The sequence below is a fragment of the Lagenorhynchus albirostris genome, chromosome 16, assembly GCF_949774975.1.
Source record: "Lagenorhynchus albirostris chromosome 16, mLagAlb1.1, whole genome shotgun sequence".
Lineage (NCBI taxonomy): Eukaryota > Metazoa > Chordata > Mammalia > Artiodactyla > Delphinidae > Lagenorhynchus > Lagenorhynchus albirostris.
Genome location: NC_083110.1, coordinates 22,358,613 through 22,378,474, shown reverse-complemented (window position 1 = coordinate 22,378,474; position 19,862 = coordinate 22,358,613). Strand labels below are relative to the sequence as shown.

The following is a 19,862-nucleotide window of genomic DNA, read 5'->3' as shown; positions in this document are numbered from 1 at the left end:
GTGTGGTGACCTTGGGCACATTTTAACCTCTCTCTTCGCTTCTGTAAGATGGGTATAACAACCATGCCTACCTACAGGGCTGTCGTAAGAATGATAAGCGTTGATACCTTTGAAGGGCTTGGAACAGTACCTGGCAAGCAGTAAGGCATTTAGTAAACATTAGCTACTATGACTTATTTCCACAAAAGAAAGTTTTAGAGACTATTTTCACAGAATGCAGGCTAACATGTTAATTCAAAAGTGACTATTATAATACTATAGTGCTGGATTTGTGTATAACATGTGGCTTAAAACTCAGTGTTGTCTTTCTGCTTCTCTCATTGGTCTTAGGAGGCAATGTAAAGGGGTGGAAAAGAAATAGTCCCGGGAAAACGCTAAGAGCCACATACTCTACAGCAAATACTTTTGTTTTTCCCAAGGCTGGGCACTTTGGGCCCGTCTTGTTCTAATCCCATATTCCCCACCTTCCGTCTGCCTGGGAACCCACAATTATCGCAATGTTAGACCCACAGGATTTCACAAAATCTAAGACTGAAAAGGACCTGAGTGATCAGCCATTTAGACCACTCCTGCCCAATTTTAGCCACAATAAAAGTGAGGGGTTGTGATCATTGAACGACTTGTCCATGGCTACATGGGGACTGGGTGAGACCAGACCCAGTCCCCTCACCCCCACTTCTGGAACCCGGGTCTGGGGCTGTTTTCTCTTATACTTTGTTGTATGTTTCATCCCCACTGGCACCTAGCATAGTATTATGTACACATTTGACATTCAAAAAATATTCCTTAAATGAGTATATGAATAAGTGAAACCAACCTTAAATATTTGTTTTGAAAGTACTTTGGAGTTCCTTCTGTAGTATTTGGGGCGGGGGGGAATGAATTATCTTCTCAAACACTTTTTCCCCCAACCTAATTCCCAATATGCATACCATTGTGCATCTAGGGGAAAACCAATCCCCCGTCCTCATGTTTCCACTACATTCTTTTTTAAAATGCCACCATCCGATACCATTGTTAGAACTCATGTCCTCATTTTTTCCTTCTAAACCTAACTTAAGATATTCATAGAATCATAATGATGAAAGCAACTGTGACCCGTTCATTTAGTTCACTCCCCAGCCTGAACCTGGGCAGGGCAGGCCAGGACTCGAGGGAACGCACATCACCGTGCTGAGCAAAGAGGAGGTGCTAGCTAGAGCCCGGTGTCTGCATCAGGCTTCCTTCTGCCTGCCTTGTCTCCTCTTCCCCTTTCCCTCCAAATCCTGCTACATTCCCTGTGAAGCCTCGCCCAAGCCTTCCCATCCAGCTTAGAATTCTCTTCTTCCTTTAAAAACTGTCATAGCATTTTAATTATGGCTTTTATTACACATTATCAATCACTTGTAAAGTAATTGTGTTTAGTTATCCAAGCAACATATAAATTAATCCAAGTTGTAAAATTTCAAATATTATAACAACGGTTATGGATGGGTATGATTAATATAATTAAAGTCCTCCACGATGCATCTAATTCTTGTTTCTTTTAGCGGGTGTCTTGTTCTACACCTCTCCTATCCATTTTTACTTATAGAAATTCATAGTTTTGTTTTTACAAAAATGGTACCATTCAATATATATTGTTCGGTAATTTGCTTTTTTCATTAATAATGCATCTCGGTGACCTTTCTGTCTTAGTAATATATAGACTTACTTCATTCTTTTTAACTGCTTCCTAATTTTCCAGAAGATGTACCAGAGTTTATTTAGCCATTCTCTATTGATGGCCATTAGGGTTGTTTACAATGTCAGAATTACCAAAACTCTGCCATGGAAGGGAATCACATAATCTGTGTACACGCCTGCCTGCTTCTCTAGGGTACATATCAAGAAATGGAATTGCTGGGTCACACAGAATGTGCACATTATTAATTTTAACAGTGCCAAACTGCCCTCCAAGTTGGCTATATTAATTTACACACCTGTCAGCAGTATATAAAAGAACCCGTTTTCCCACTAGCTTGCCAATCTTAATCACTTTTCCCCTTCTTTTACCTTCCTATATATTTTATTTCCTAGGTTTGGGGGTGTAAGCTCTCTGAGAGCAGGGCCCATGATCTCCTCATATTTGCATTTCTTCCCCCATCCAGAGGGGTTTAAAAATTGGTGCTCCATAAACACCTGTTGAATGATCTCTAACCATACGTTTTTCGTTCATCTCTGGGCAGTACACACTTTTCAGAAGCATTTACCAAGACAGCATCTAACTTTGAGAATGAAAAACATTCTAAGAAAGTTGGTTGATTCTTTTGCACATTCCTCACGCTGAACAAGTTACAGATATCTTTCATTTAGAGTTGCCTAAGACAGGATTCTCTCCTGCCTTGCTGGCAGGGGGTAGTGAAAACAGACCTGGTTATCTCAGACAATAGCTAGCAGCGTGTCCCACCCACTGGGAAACAGCAGACCAAAGGCGCCTCAGAATCCCTGGGAACTAGACAGAAGATGGAATGGTGAAGGAGAAGGGTCACAATCTTTGGAACATTTTGGATCTAAGAAGGTAAATTCTTTTATAGAGTTTTGAAATAGAGGAAACCATTAATAATGTCTAAAGCATGGCAATAAATGGATCCAGGTGAGGAGGAACTGTGACAGGGTAGGAGAAACTGGAGTGAAGAACTGGGCATAAGGAAATTTGGATACAGGAAATAGGGGTTTTAAAGGTGTGAATTACGTGATTCAAGAGATCCAGGCCTATATTTATTTATATGATAATCTTGGGTAATTCTAAAAATGCACGAGCGTAGTTCCAAATCTTGGCACTCTGAACATTTATTTGAAAATAAGAGTTTTCCAAAGGGGTAAGAGAGAACTTTCAGCTAAATAAGAATTGAGAATTACGTGTAGCTTGGTTTGTGTTTCACAAAAGAACTGCTCCTAAATAAGAAACATAAAGGAAGACACATGTTCGCTCTTAATAATGTTTCTTTTTCTCTCACCTACTGAACCATTTCAATAGCAACTGCGCAGCCCAGTGAGGGTACAATCGCATTTCGACACAAACAAATGAGAAGTGAGGAAACCGTTTGCCTTGATGGCCCAATTGGGGAATGGCCCCCTGAGGTTGGACTGATACACCTCAGTTCATTGGCACTGTTGGAAAACCCAAACTGCCCTTACTTTACCATCAGGGCCTCGGGGCTGTGGTCCCCGCTGCACTCCTTTAACCAGACACGAACCCGCGGTTTGGTTTCTCGGCTCATCTCTTTTCGCCCCTTTCATCCCTTCTCCCTCCGTTGCCAATAAACCCAGCAGTGACCGGGCCTAAATCAAGCCCGCTGTGGCCCATTTTTGGCCAGGAACAATCAGCGTCTGGAAACTACTGGAGGAGGCAGCGCGTTTGGCCCTTTGGGGTCTCAGTGCCACTGTTGTGTGGAACAAAGGGGGCAGGAGCAGAGGGCGCCCCCAGGAGGAATGGCGGGGAAAGACCCCCGTGGGCGCGATTAAGGAGGCGGGCGAGGCTGGAACTAGGGTGCTCCCGGAGAGCGGGCTAGGCGCCCGGGGAAGCATGCCTGGTCCCCGCCCGCTGCGCCCCGCACGCGATTCGCCCCGAATCTGGCGGCCGGCGCAGCCTTTTCCTGCGTCGCAGCTTCTTTACTTTTATTCCTCCCCCTTCGATTATTATTACTATTCTTTCCCGCGCAAAGCGGGAACCCGGGACTGCCCAAACGAGCGGCGGAGGGGCCGCCATTTCCCCGGGAAAGCTCTGCGCGCGTCGGCACCGGGCGCCCCGGAAAGGGAACCAGAGGGGAGTGCCCGGCCCCGAACCCTCCTCCGCGCCGGCCGGGGACTCACAGCCACCCGCGGCGCCCCGCTCACCGCGCAGCAGCCCCCGACCCACGCCTCCGCCGCCCGCGTCCCCGGCCTGACCTTCTCCGGCGCGGCCCACCCCCGGACCCCGGTCCCTTCCCTCCTACCGGCGCCTCCGCGCCCCTTCCATTGTCAGCCCGGAGCAGCCGGCACCCGACCTGGGCACCCTCTGAGGCCCCCAGAGCGGCCTTGCCCGGGCTCTCTCGGCCCCTGCGCAGACCACCGCCCCGGACCAGTCCCCCTCGGCGGCCGGGCGCCTCCCTTCTCCCCCTCTGCGCCCCCAACGCCGCATCTCCAGGAGCCCTTCGCTCCCTCGGGACAGCCTCGCCCGGGGCTCGCGGCTAGACCCCGCATCCCTCCTCCCTCCCTCAACGCCCAAGATGCCCCCGGCTCCTCGCCGGCCACAGGAATTTTACCGCTTCTTTAGCAAACGCGCCCCCCCCTTTATTTCTTGAGGAGGCAAGTTGGGCAGCTTGATTTATTAATTTGTCTTTCTTTCTTTCTTTTCTTTCTTTTTTTTTTTTTTGCGGGGAGGGTCGACTCTCTGGGGAGCGCCCGCAGGGGCTGGGCGGTGAGGAGGGGCAGGGGTTCTCTCCAGCCCCTGCACTGCCCCCGAGGCGCGTTTTGTTTCCAGACCCCGAAGCCCCCTGAACAATAATGCCACCACCATGGCGGGCTCACCTGGTGCTGTGCCGCCTGCTCCGGGCGCCCGGTGCCCTCCGCGCGCCGCTCCCAGGGCGCAGGTTCGGCCCGCGCGGCGCCGGTGCCGGGCAGGACTCTTTGCCTTTCTTTGGGTTCTATCTGTGCGTGTCAATGGCGGCAAGCGGCAGTTCTCCGGGCCGCGGATAGTAGCGGGGGGAGGAGGAGGAGGGAGAAGGGATTGCTCCTTCTCCACATAACCACCTCTAGGAGGAGTCGCTCAGCCTCATCCCCCGCCAGCCCAGGCTCCGCGACGGGTCCTGGGCTTTCGGTGGGGCTTGATGAGCTATTGTCCTTCAGGAGCATTAATGATGAAACCGCGCGGCCTCCGCGTCGCTGGCGGATCCGCTGGGTGCGCTGAGGGCCACTTGCTACGATGAGGCTTTCCCCAGAGCTGGGGACAGAGGCGCTATGGTCACGATCCAGAGTCTCCTGTTAGCAGGATCCACCTTTGGTGGAAGAAGGCGGCGTGGGCGTTCATCCGGCAGTTCTAGGGAGAGCCTTAGAAGGTGAAAGGGAAAAAATGCCACCTTCGATGGTCTCGTGTCCCTAAATAATAATACATTAACGACTGTGTCCACCACTGGGACGGTAGCATAGCATAGGGTGGCCATAGCCACGACAACTGAGAATTTATATCCATGCCTTCATCTTAGCTTTTTATAAATTAAGACAGAATCCAGCGTTGTATATTCTTTGGAGTAGCAGATGTTTGTTTTCATGGGTAAGACTGTGCATGGACCTAATTTTTAATTCAGTTGCTTTACAGTGTGTTAGTTTGTAATCTCAGCGGGTATTAAGACTAGCACGAAGCTATTCTTTTAAGGATTTCTATTAGTTTCTGGAAAAAAATATTTTTACAGGGGTGTGGTGGACAATATCAGGTGTGAAAATGGGGTTAGTAGTTGCTCTGTTCTACTGGAAGCCAGTGCTGTCCTTTGTAACTCTAGATGTTGGCCAGGGCTTCATGGCTTGGGGGGCGGGTGAGTCAAAGGAATTTGTTTATTTCAGCGGGAAATGCTAACTTGGTATGGGCCATCCATGCTTCCTCTGATCTCCTGCTCAGTAAGTCAAAGGACTAACAAAAGGAGAGGCAAATTTTTGATGTCTTCACAAAAGAGAAACCCACAGGAAAACACAGTTCTCCAGCATTGGCCAAATAGATGCATTTCAGAGCCTCTTCCATTTGGCAATATTATGTGTACTTACACCTATAAACTTATAAATGTTTAGGCAATGGGGAAACTTGGGGTGACTAAAAGCTTCCAATAGACTAAGTCCACTCCCCTCTGGATTTATACTAGTTAATCAGGGCTGTTGGTGGAATTAGTAGATGGCGCATTAGACTGGGTGCATGTCAAAGTGTTTTCTGAGCAATCAGTTGACTTCCCAAAAGATTATGGATAAAGGTACAAATAAACCTCTCTGTTTAAATCTCATACGGCTTCTCAAAGTCTCCTAGGACCAAAGGTCTCCATTCATTGGGACTTCCTTCACTCGCCTTCCTACTCTTTTTACCCTCTCTGTGTATGACCTCACTGTTCTTTGTCTTTTTTTTTTTTTTGGTGGTACGTGGGCCTCTTACTGTCATGGCTTCTCCTGTTGCGGAGCACACGCTCCGGAGCCATGGCTCACGGGCCTAGCAGCTCCGCTGCATGTGGGATCTTCCTGGACCGGGGCACGAACCCGTGTCCCCTGCATCGGCAGGGGGACTCTCAACCACTGCGCCACCAGGGAAGCCCTGTCTTTTTTTTTTTTTTTTTTTTTGGCCTTACTGCGCAGCATGTGGGATCTTAGTTCCCCAACCAGGGATTAAACCTGCGTCCCCTGCATTGGAAGCGTTGCTTCTTAACCAATGGACCGCCAGGGAAGTCCTGTCCTTTGTCTTTGCAGGCACTTTCCAGGTCAGCAATCTAGTCAGGATGAAGTCCTCTTTTCCCAAGACATATATTTATACGGTTTTAAATGATCCCCTGGGGCATCTCATAATGGTTTCGATTTCCCCTTCTTAGAGGAAGCGCCTATCTCCCTTGTATAGATTTCTGATGCCCATTCTAGATCAGAAATAACCTACAGGCCAACATTCAAGAGGGCTCAGGAGCCTTCTGGGAGTGCTTGAAAAATCCTCCTACCCTGTGACCCAATCAGCCAGGCTGACTGAGATAGAGTTGAATAATTCATCAATATATATTAGATTCACATTCTCCCTGTAACTTCCCAATAAAAATGGTACTCATGGTCATTTTTATGTGGATTTTATGTAACTCGTTTCATCCTAGCATTTTGTTATATGCTCTTCCTGAGAAAGGCTGGGTCTAAGAAATTTACTAGTCAGAATTTTTCCCCTTTCATACTGGTTGGTTCCTTCAAATAGATGATGTAGTTGAAATTCAGAGAATCAAGGGAATGTCAGCTTCATAATCCTCTGGTTCTTGGAATAGAAGAGATCACAGAGTTCACTTGGTCAAACCCTTTATGTGGTAGGAAAAAATCTGATATTCAGGAGATATAAGGGACAGATATGCAGCCTGATATGCAGATCTAGTTAAATTATCTATATTTAATATTGAACACTTAGCACATGAACAGAAATTTAACACTGAGATAATATTGTATAGTTAAAATACATTTGAAGTAGTCAACATGATTATAAGTTCATCAGGAATCTTGAGTTCTGCGGTGGCTTCCAGCTCAGGGAGCCCCTGACAAGCTGAATAATAAATGCTGATAATACGAGCTTACACGTACTGAATGCTTACTGTGTGCGTTGTGCTTTACCATTACTAACTCATTTAATCCTGGCAGCAACTCTATGGGGTGGGCACTATTTTCTCCTTTTTACAGGTGTAGAAACTGAGGCAGCGAATGGGTGAGAAAGTTGCCCATAGCTACAGTTAGGAAGTGGCAGCCTCATATTCTTAATTCACTGTTACTGTGGTCGGGGTGTGCATTTGCTTTAAGCAAAGGAATTTTGTGATTGGTCACAAGGTGGAAAGTCTCTTGGACCATTCCCAATACATATCCTTAAGGAGTCAGTGGAAAGCTGATTACAGTAGGTTTGGTTGATTACCATTGCAATGAAAATATTTTCTTAACCCTTGACCTGTATGTGTGCATGATATTATGAATAAACGTTATTGATTGTGAGTTGACTCCATTAGCGACAAGGATGTCTCATAAACATTTTATTGAGATGCAGGATGAACTGCTTCTTTACTTAGAGACAGGCATATAGCATGATTTAGAGATGAAAAAATATGAATTAGCCATGCAACCAGATATTCTGTTGGATCTACTAGTAATTCATCCACAAACTCATCTATTTTAAAAATAGCTTTGATTTTGCCCCCCAAAACCTTTTTACTTTTTCATAATCCAAATTTATGATGTTGTGTGAATTGAGTGGGTTTTTATTTTTCATGATTAGTTCTAATCTGGTTTATGACACTTATAATTCGTGATCATTTTCCCCTTCTGAGATCTTGCTTTGCGATTACCCTATTAATTTCCTGACCTCATCCTCTTCTAGAAGACTGTGTCATGTAGGTATATATTTATATGTGACATATATAAGTATATGAGTATAAGATTTATATGTCCAGATTAATTTCATTTGAGAATTCTGATCTCCTTTGAAGTAACCTGAGATTCCCTGGGAGTGTCATAAAAACAGGTGGAAATCATTGGTTTAAGCTCTTCTTTGAATGTTAAGTTAGGCAATTCTAGACGGCGTATTAATTCCATCAGGGCACCAACTGGCATAACTCTAAATAGCAACTTGGGAGTCTGAGGTTATGAATGTCCACAAAGCACCAAGCTCAACAGTACCCCACTATTCTAAGAAATAAACACAGCTTCTAAATATACCTTATAGCCTGGAAAATATTAGGCAATCTGACTTTAAAATTTTTTATTAGCTAGAAAAATGCTTAGTCTTTCCTGTTGTTCTATTTTGAATAGTGCACATGATTAATGTTAAACATTTATTCCCTTGATCTGAACTGGTGGCTTTCAGATCTTAGTAATTCATGGAAGTGAATAAATATACTTAAAGAAAGGGCACATAGGCAATCATTGTGCCAACAAAGCCCATTCTTGGTATCTCTGGCTAAAATGAACATCTTCGTCCCCTAACTAGAAACATTTTACTGGTTCTGATTCTTAAAAACAACAACAAGATATGTCCTTTATTTTTGTTTTTGCCCGTGCTGTCCGGCTTGTGGGATCTCAGTTCCCTGCCCGGGCCACAGCAGTGAAAGTGCCGAGTCCTAACCACTGGAATGCCAGGCAATTCCCCAAATATGTTCTTTTTGACACTATGTCCTGACCCTTTGGTTCTGGGAAAGGGGATTTACATGAGTGGGTGTGTGTGTATAGAGGCATATCTATGTATATACATCTACATATGAACGAATATATATTTGGTGTGTGTGTTACACGTGTGTACATTGTAAGATGTGTAGTCACTGAGATTGCTGTAGGCTCAGAGTTAAGCCTGATTTGGATTTTAAAGGAAACTACCAAATGTTTAGCATTTAACTGATGAACTATATTGTAAAGGAAAATGAAATATTTCAGGTTTTTAAGGGAAATACATTGTCAGCCCCAATTATGCCGAGTTGTAGTTAGGAAAATAAGGCACGTAATGTCATTAAGTTTAATGGAAACAGAACCCGGAGCTAAGGGGAGCGTGCCAGTTGGTATCTTGCTCTGTTCAGTGCCGGAGCTCTCTGGGAGATCATCCCAATACTTCCAGGCAGAGCTCTTTACGACAGTTGTGATGGGAAGTGGCAGCATGCATCTAGAGACTTTGGACCTTAGCATCTGTGTTGGGAGATCTGTGCAATGTGGCCTCACACCTAAATGAAATTGCTCTTTACAATTTAAACCCATTCTAGAGAATGGGGGCACTGATTTTACAAATGCACAAAAGCAGAATACCATAGTAAAACTATAATTTATTTTTACAAATGGTGTGTTTTTACAAAGGCCATCTGTCGGTTGACTCTCTGATCTAAAACAAATCTGTTTGTTCCCCAGAAGAAATAACATGTCTGTTGAAAAAGGATTTATGGACGACAGGCTGCCCAATCCACCAGCCATTGGTATAATAGTAACTATTTATGATATATTTACTTCTAAGGGAGTGCTGTGAGTGGAAACTATTACTTGTGAAGTATGGTAATTAATTTTTCATTACCTCAAAGCCAAGAAATGGAGCCCAGTTGCATTTATTAAGATTGCTGCATGCGAAACATGTTTCTTCTGGAAAAAGAATATAAAATAAAAGCATGATAGGACCATGGGCTTGAACTCAAGCCCTGGATTTGGTTTTGGAGGACAAGAAGACAAATCGCTATTGAATGACCCTGGCCACTTGATCCCTAGGCACCACTGGTAGTCCTTATTGAAAATTAGATCCTAATCCTACCATTAATACCAAAAGAAAAGAGGACTCTAGGCTGGGAGAAACAAAAATGGAAGAGAAGGGAAGACCCCTGTCTCCATCCTCCTACACAAAAGAGATACTTCAGTGAATATTTATTCATATTTTAATAATTATTTTGGAATGGTATCTAATATTTCTTAATAAGTACCCTTTTTAAGAAACTGGGCTAGGTCACATGAGAGGTACAAAAAGGCATGTTTTCTTCTCTCAAGAAACTTGCCATCTACCTGATAACTCAGGGCATGGTGATAGATACAGAAATCACCTTGACATTATCAATGAGAAGTGGTTAACCAGAGTCAGTGGTTATCTTATCTCTGAACCCCTTTCTTAAGTTAATACCAATTATATTTTGGTTTTTCCAAAGTATTCATAAAATTAGCTAAACCAAGTTCTTGCCCCAAATATTTCATTTTATTTACTTTTGTTTATTGTTATTTTTCAGACATTTAAAAATATATATAATACTTGAATATGACACACAAAAAAGTACAAAGGTAGACGGTCCAAGGGGTCCTTACTCCTTGTCCCCCAGGCAGCCAGTTGCACTTCCCAAGGTAACCAAAGTTAAGTTACTTTTGTGTCCTTCCAAGCACCACTTTTCTCCTGGGTTTCTTTTTGTGGACAGAGGTCTCATTTGTCTTTTAAGGGACTCTGGAGAAGTCTTAATATTCAAACCCCAAAGGGGACAGATTCTACAACAGCACATTAACTCCTCTCTATTAAGATCTTGGGCAGAAGAGTGGACACAGAGGTTCAGAGGCAAGATGTTGGTGAACGTAACTACGAGGATTTTCTGCTGGTGCAACAAAGTACAAGTACCCCTCCCCTTTGGATCTAGGAAAATCCTCATGTGATGTAAGTCAAAACCCAGAGACAAGGCTGACACTGAAATACATTGTGTCTCTCAGGCTGACAGTCCAGGATCCCAGCTCTGAAGATAGGAGGACCCTCCCTTACCTCTTGATTAATCCTTGAAGATGCCTGGATGCCATTCCACTTTTTTTCCCATGAATACCTCCCAGTAGTGGGGCTAGAGAGGAAGTGGGCCCTGCCACAGAACCCCCATTATGTAGACAAGTCTCCCAGGACAGTTGGATTGAGCCTGTCTGCCCCCAAGCTCCACACTTCAAAGGACATCAGAAACGATGAGGTGGTTGGATCAGATCACATCCAAGGTCATGTCTGCTTGGGATCTCTCCAGCCTGGGGCTCATGAGCAGGGTTGACTTCAGCTGGGGCTGCTGCTCTCTGGTTTGGGCTGCCAACCTTCCCATTTGGAGGCTGGGTCTCAGCTCAGCCCTTGGGGGATCTGAGGGTAGTGGACCAGGGCACAGCATGTCCCTGGAGCCTGCATAGGCAGGAGGTTGATTCAGCCAAGGCACTCTAGAAGCATAAGCTTCAGGGACAGTGGGGATGGGGCAGCTCATGGCTTCCTGCAGCCATTTAGCTATGGCCTCCTGAGGTCTGGTTCTCAGCAGCCCTCATGTTGCCCTTCCCCCATCCTTATAGAGGAATTACACTCTTGGGCCTCAACACAACACTTCCTGCCTCACTTAAGTATTCCTTCCATTTCCTTTGGGTTGCAGAAGAGTATCAGAGTGAAAAGGAAGAGAGTTCATGCCAAAGGAGACTCAGCCATTCACACCTTCCCTACCCATAGAAATTTCAACCTCTGTTTCTTTCCTTCCCTCCCTCCCTCCCTCCCTCCCTCCCTCCCTCCCTCCTTCCTTCCTTCCTTCCTTCCTTCCTTTCCTCCTTCTGTTCTCCTCCTTGAAAATTCTTAGCTTGGGTTCTTGAACACATAAAAGTCCACGGAGAGCTGTTGAGCTCTTGGAAGATACCGAGGCTGTGGGATGTTTTGTGCGTGTGCGTTTCTGTTGAGAAGATCCTTCTTATTTGTTGGCAGCTTCTCACAGGGATTTCTGCGACAAAAGATAGCTGCCCACTGAGTCTTCTCTCACCCCAGGCTCCTACCCTCCCCAGCCACTTCTGGTTCCTCTGCTACGTGCTCTCAGAAAACTTCACTCCTCCCTTTAGAGCATACATTGACACATTTTTCTGTAAAGGGACAGATAGTAAATATTTTAGGCTTGTGGAGTATATTATGTAGGTACTTATATAGCAAGACAGAAAACAAATTTCCACAACTTTTTTTTTTTTTTTTGCGGTACACGGCCTCTCACTGTTGTGGCCTCTCCCGTGGCCCTGGCTCACGGGCCCAGCCGCTCCGTGGCATGTGGGATCTTCCCGGACCGGGGCACGAACCCGCATCCCCTGCATCGGCAGGCGGACTCTCATCCACTGCGCCACCAGGGAAGCCCAGAAATGGGGCTTTTTGATGGAGATTCCAAGGTTCTTTCCATTCCACCTAAATGCCTCAGTTAATCTCATTAACCATCATTTTGTGTGTGTGTGTGTGTGTGTGTGTGTATCATATAAAAAGGTTAGAATAGGCTCCAAAATAATTCAACATAGGAATTTTTGCAGTTGGATTTTATGTGGACAAATGAAAATGCCCCGATCTCTTTATCGACACATGCTTATTTTCATAAAAAGATACTTTTCAAAGAAGCTTGTTAAGTAGATCTACCCAGAATCTGATGGTATGTTCATAGATTTATGACTGAAGGACTGTGTAGTCACCATTTACTGAGGTGGTTGTTTTCTTACCTGTACAAGGTCACAGCCGCCTGTCCTCTGAGTCCAGTTTTGTCAAGAGGCCCAGTTCTCTTTCTAGTACCCTGTGCCGCCTCTCTCTCTGGTTGCTGCTTTCATCCAGCTCATTAGATGAAGGTATTCTCCACTTTGTTCTGTGTTGATGATCATGAAATGAGTGTTCCCAAATAATATGACAAGTGAGCAAAAAGAACCTTCCTTAGAGCCAGAGGGGATGGTGACAATTAAGATCTTTAAGAACTTTCAAAAAGATGTCCCTGCAGAGTGGCTATGACAGCTGCTGCTCATTGAGATGAGAAACCATTGGCTCAGAACCAGCCAGTTCTGAATAGCAGGGCTTCATGTGCTACTCCAAAGTATTCATTTCTTTCCATGGCGCCTGCTGAGATGCAGTCCCTGGGATTCCTGTTTTAAATGTGCTGCTGGAGACTCTGGGCTATTAAGGGTTATTGCTAGTGGTCCTCCGTCTAGGAAACGATTCCAGTTCTATATTATCCATCTTCGAGTTGGCTTAAAGGACTGCATGTATTATTGCAGAGCGTTGCAGTGATTTTTGTGTTTGCTTTGGTAACCCACATAGTCAATTGTAACATAAATTATGTTGCGGACCTTATAGTACATAACCCAAAGAAGTAAATGTTCACCCATCAGATGCTCTCAATTATTTTTTAGAATAAATTCTGTAAACTAACCCTCACATGAACGTGTTTTTATTTTCCAACCAGAATGAGTGTTCAGATTACCTTAGCTCATACTTATATATCCTTAAAATGGTTATATGTATTAATGATTCAGTTGAATTAATAACCCCTAATGCCTCTCTTGGAACTATTTACAGTTGTCTTATATATTGCTCCAAGGTTAGATAAAATCCCAAATTTTGAATCCCGCTGTCCTGAAGAAAGCCCGCATTATACTTAGTGAGAGCTCATGACGTCCCATGTGCCGCCACACTCATTTTCACATTTTTAAAAAGTATATCAGTAATCACATTGGGCATTCCTTTTTGTTTTGTTTTGTTTTTTAAACTGCATTGTAATTCCTTCGCTAATCTTTTGAGTGTGTGAGGTGTTTTCTCGAAAGCACTATAGGGCTGATATTCTATGTGGTTAATCTTCCTTGACCCAACCCTAGTCATTCACGAACAACAGATGTTCCTGGGATATTTTTCACTTTCCTGCTTGCTCTGTGAGCAATTAAGTTTGTAGTAGGCTATGTCTTTGTCAAGTCCTCAGATTTCCAGTCAAACCTGGTATTTTCCTTGTGCTGATTTTTCCTCCCTTGGGACACGGTCTTTTGGTGCGGTTAGAGGTTTGTGGCAGGCTTCATTTACGTTTGTTCTGGTTTTGGGTACAGCTAATTCAGGCATAAGATTTCTGTCAGATGATATTTAGAGACACTGTATATTTCTGTTTGGAATACTGGAAATACAGGGATTTTTCTACAGAATTTGTGAGTGGAATGCCTCAGTCTCCTTGTTTACAAAACAATCACAAGATCTTTTAGACAATTCCAGAGCCTCCTAGAGAAATCCTCAGGGTCTCTCACTGTCAATTCTAGCTTCGGGATAACTATTCCTCATTCCCCATCTCTCAGTGAAATATTATTATTAATTAGAACAACAGATTGATAAACATGGGTTTTCAGCTGCCTTTAATTCAGTTCTGTACAAAAAAGTTTTGGAATATCTACTGTTTACTATGGCTGTTAGGCTGTTAGCACACACCACAAAGCAACTTGGATAGGAATGCGTAGGACTGACGTAATCAAAGCAAAGACGCAAAGACGTGAGAATGATTTTTTTTCCCCTGAGGACCATATATCCAAGTTGTGGATAAAATATTTCAGTTCAAAGTATTTATTGGTTTTATTTATTTTTTCCTGATTACAAAAGCAATAATATTCATAATAGGCATTTTGGGAAAAATAGGAAAGTAGTTCTCATCCACAATCTCAACATCCATAAGTTAACCATTGTTAACACTTTATTTAATCTCCTTCCTTTTTTCTAAGCATGTCTATATAGTTCTCAAAAAAATTCACTTCGTATTGTTTTTAAGAACTTTATAAGTTAAAACCTATATCTAGAAAATGACACAAATGTATGGCTTAATATAAGTTATCACAAGGTGAATACTCATAATAATAGCCAAATAAAGAAATAGAAAAACAATAAATAAATAAATAAATAAATAAATAAAAGAAATAGAACTTTGCCGACACCAGAAGCCCCTCAGTCTTCCTGATCACCATCTCAACCCCTCACTTCTCACAAAAGTAACCACTATTCTGGCTTTTACCATGCGTAACATTTTATCATTTATAACTTCTACATATGTTACAAGCCTCATAATACATTATTTTCATTAAACTGTCAGTTATCTTTTCAAGAGATTTTAACAAATAAGAAAAACACTTTATATTAACCCCAATATTTCCAGTTCTGGTGCTCTTCATTCTATTGTATAGATCCAGATTTCCATCTGTTATAATTTCCCTTCCGTATGCAGGACTTCCTTTAATATTTCCTGAAGTGCAGGTCTGCTGCTAATAAATTCTTTGAGCTCTTTCATGCTTGAAAAAGTCTTTATTTCACTTTTGTTTTTGAAAGACATTTTTTCTGGGTATAAAATTATAGGATTACAGATTTTTGTTGTCATTTAGTTCTTTAAAGTATTGCTCTATGGTCTTCTGACTTGCATTGTTTCCGTCCAGTAGTTAGTTGTATTCTTATCTTTGTTCTGCTGGTTGCTTATAAGATTTTATGTTTATCACTAGTTTTAAGCAGTTTGGTTATGATATACCTTGGTAGAGTTTTCTTCTTGTATCTTGTGCTTTGGGTTCACTGGACTTCTTGGTTATGTTTTTGATAAAATTTGGAAAAATTTCTGCCATTATTTCTTCAATTTTGGCCCCATCTCCCTCCTTTTCCCTCTTCTTTGGGGACCCTAATTGTACTTTTTTAGGCTGCTGGAAGTTATCCCACTGCTCCCTGGTGCTCTGCGGTTTTTCTTTTTCAGTCTTTTTTCTCTGTTTCATTTTGGATAATTTCTATTGCTATGTTTTCAAGTTCATTACCCTTTCCTTCTGCAATGTTTAATATGCTGTTCCTCCTGCCCAGTGTGTTTGTAAAATCTCAGGTGTTGTAGTTTTCATCTCTGTAAGTTCATTTGGGTCTTTTAAAAGTATTTTGTTCATATTGCTATATGCTCAATCTTTCCTCTACTTTATTGAATACATGTACTGTAATTACATTTTTTTAACATCTTTATTGGAATGTAATTACAATTTTTTTATGTCCTTATCTACTAATTCTATTTGCATCATTTCTGCATCTCCTTATTATGGGTCACACTTTCCTGTTCCTTTTCATGTCTGGTAATTTTGTAGTTGGCTCCAGATCTTATAAACTTTAACATGTGAGGTACTGGATATTTTACATTCCTGCAGATATTCTTGAGTTCACTTCTGGGATTCCGTGAAGTTACTTGGAAACAGTTTGATCACTTTGAGGCTTGCATTTAAGCTTTGTTGGGTGGGATCAGAGCAATTTTTGTTCTAGAGCTGATTTTGCCTCACTACTTAATGCCTCATGAATTACAAGGTTTTTTCTCAGGTCATGGACTTTCCCTGGATTTATGTGAGCTCCAGAAATTGTTCACCTTTCTCTGTTTGAGTGGTTCTTTCCCCCAATTTGGTAGTTTCCTTATAATCATGTGCTGATCAGTACTCAAGGGTTGCTCTCTGCAGATCTCTGGAGCTCTGGCAATGTGTTCCTCTCCTCTCCTGTAATTTGCCCTGAGGACTCTAGCCACCTGGTCTCCTTGAACTCCCAACTTTGTCTCCTCAGCTCAGGAAGACTGTTGGGTTCCTCCTATCTGCATTCTGGCCCGGATCTTTTCTCCAGGCAGGAAGCCGCGGCAATTTTAGAGCTCATCTCATTTGTTTCCCCTATCTTAGGGATCACTGTTCTGTGCAGCCAGAGAGCCAATATCTAAAAACAGATTTTTCCCCATATATTTTGTCAGGTATCTTAGTTATTTCAGGCGGGAGGCTCAATCTGGTCCCTGTTACTCCATCTTGATCAGAAGCAGAAGTCCCTATCTTGACTTTTGTAGTGATAGCTTCCTTATGCTACTTTGTAGTTTTATCACCCTCGGGTACATCTCTAGAAACTACAGTTTAGTCTTGCCCATAAAAAAAGTTATTATGCATCTTTTAAGTCTCTTTTAATATACAGATTCCTTCTTCATCCTTTCCTTTTTCTTTCATTTGATCTGTTGAAGAACTGAACTGTTTGACTATAATTTCGCATGCTCTGGCTTTTGCTGATGCATATTTTTGGTGTAGTTCAACATATTGCTCCAGGCTTTTATATTTCCTGCAAATGGGTAGCCAGATACAGAGGTCTGATTCGATTTGGGTTCAATTCCTTTGGCAAGATTTCACCAGGAGGTACATAATGCCAGTTTGTTTCTCTTTTTGTGATGTTAACATTAATGCTTAATGCCTAAATGTATTAATTCATTGAGGATTGCAAAATGGAGATATTCTAAGTCTTTAATTTTTTTCATTTATTAGGTGGAGGACCTTTATAAAGAGACACATGTCCTCATGACTATTTGATTATCCATGGTACAGCTTATATGGGAAGGCAGAGTAAATGATTCATTTAAGATAACAAATTGGTTTCATATCATTCTCTCAAGATGACCCATTAGTTTAAAAAAATCATTTTTAATATGATTATTAACTCATTGATTGATGGGTTTTAACCAATTGTAATTATAGTTTTTGAAGCTCAAATTGCCCCCATCTCTGGCGGGTGGCAGCCTCTTCAAGTTGGCTTTGAGTCTTTTTTTTTTTTTTTGCGGTACGCGGACCTCTCACTGTTGTGGCCTCTCCCGTTGCCGGGCACAGGCTCCGGATGCGCAGGCTCAGCGGCCATGGCTCACAGGCCCAGCCGCTCCGCGGCATGTGGGATCTTCCCGGACCAGGACACGAACCCGTGTCCCCTGCATCAGGAGGCGGACTCTCAACCACTGCGCCACCAGGGAAGCCTGGATTTGAGTCTTTTTAACGCCTTAGTAGCTTAATAAATTCCTCTCTATCTAGTATGCCAAGATGTTCCAGGCTCATCTTGTATATTTCCTGCCCCAAACCAGGAATAGCAACTTCCCCAAGAAGTCTTTTCATAGAAAATGGTATTCTAAACACTCTGCTAGGGATGATCATTGCTATTAGGTTGGTCATTGTTTTCAGACTTCTTTAGTGAACAGAGCTAAGATTTTATGTGTGTGTGTATGTGTCTGTATTTTTTCTTTTAAGAGAGAAAATATCTCTTGAGTTCATATTGATACTTGTAATTCATAACGACAGAATTGTAAAATTCAATCTCTTCTACATTACATCTGTATTTCCTTTCTTCTACACCAAGAATCTTGATTCTTACGGACAGAAGAGATGATAGAAATATAATATCCCATAATTACCCATCTACTCTATCCCTCACTCACACAAAACAACCTCAGAATAATTGTAATATTACAATCACCAGTGTTATTACTAAGAGCAGTTAACATAAATTTTTGCATGTTGTGTCCCCATTCTACTCCCACTTAAAAATAAACTGTATCTACTCGTTTGTACTTCAGCCATTGCATACTATAAATCTCTCCCTTTTAAGCCTCATTGCTGTTAGTTCTATAAATGACTACTCGTTTATTACTTATCACCAGTCCTTATGTTAAATGTTCCTTATGTTAAATGTTAGATGTTAATTTTGTTTGACTGAAGCTCATTCTTTGGTATATTTCTCAGGAAGCTCTCACGGGAAAAATATTCCCTGCATTTTTGTGTGTTGGTAACACTTTATGCCCTTTGCACTTGACTGCTACCTTTACTGTCTATAAAAAACTTTGGCTTGTATTTTCTTTCTTTGAGTATCTTAAAAATATTCTCCATTTGCTTCTGGAGGAATATTAGTGTAGAAATGTTTCATGATAATCTAATTTTCTTTCTCTTATAACTCATCTACTGTTTTGACTAGATATCCATAAGTTTAGCAATTTCTTTAGAATATTTTGTGATATGGGTCATTCTGGGTTGATAATCTTAGGTACATGATGTGTTCTTTTAAAATGTAGTTTCAGGGACTTCCCTGGTGGACCAGTGGGTAAGACTCTGTGCTCCCAATGCAGGCGGCGCGGGTTCAATCCCTGGTTGGGGAACTAGATCCCACATGCATGCTGCAACTAAGAGTCTGCATGCCACAACTAAGAAGCCCTCATGCCTCAAGGAAGGTCCTGCATGCCGCAACTAAGACCCAGTGCAGCCAAAATAAATAAATAAAACAAATATTAAAAAAATAAAATAAAATGTTGTTTCAAAACTTTTTTTATTTAAAGGAAGTTTTTTGAATTAGGGATTTTGGTATTTATTCTGTTCCCTTGTTTTAATTTTCTTCTTTGGAGACTCCTAGTATCCGTATATTGACTCTTCTTTGCCTGTATTCAGTATTTGTTACCTTCTGTCTAATCTTTTTCATCGCTTCTGAAAATTTTTTAATAGACTTTATTCTTTACAGCACTTTTAAATTCACAGCAAGAGTGTTGAGATCACTTACTCTTGTCTTGAAGATTCATACTGAATCTTATTTAAAACATCTAAGTAAATAAAAAAGCACCTTAATTAATCAATTAATTAATAAGTTAAAAATTTTTGGCTGTGTTGGGTCTTCATTACTGCATGCGGGCTTTCTCTAGTTGCAGCGAGCGGGGGCTACTCTTCGTTGTGGTGCACGGGCTTCTCATTGCGGTGGCTTCTCTTGCTGCAGAGCACGGGCTGTAGGCATGCAGGCTTCAGTAGTTGTGGCACTCAGACTCAGTAGTTGTGGCACGGGGACTCAGTAGTTGTGGCGCATGGGCTTAGTTGCTCTGCAGCATGTGGGATCTTCCCAGGCCAGGGCTTGAACCCGTGTCCCCTTCATTGGCAGGCAGATTCTTAACCACTGCGCCACCAGGGAAGCCCAAAAAGACCCTTAATTTTTGAAAGATAGTTTTGCTGGCTGTAACATTCTTGGTTGACAGTTTTTTCTTTCAGCAGTTTGAATACATTCATCTCACTGCCTTCTGGCCTCTCATTTCTGAGAAGTCAGCTGTTATCCCTTATATGTGATGAGTTGTTTT

The 19,862-nt window shown here is 42.4% G+C and overlaps 2 protein-coding genes across 3 annotated transcripts in view; one reads left to right on the top strand and one right to left on the bottom strand.

Moving 5' to 3' along the window:
- The window catches only part of LOC132507291 (core histone macro-H2A.2), a 53,209-nt gene extending 48,529 nt beyond the window's left edge, over positions 1-4,680 (bottom strand). The window contains exon 1 of the mRNA XM_060126496.1: positions 4,531-4,680. The gene's annotated coding sequence lies outside the window, so the exon portion shown is untranslated. The remainder of the gene's footprint in view (positions 1-4,530) is intronic.
- Positions 1-19,862, top strand: part of AIFM2 (apoptosis inducing factor mitochondria associated 2) — a 136,285-nt gene that overhangs the window by 64,728 nt on the left and 51,695 nt on the right. The window lies entirely within an intron of this gene.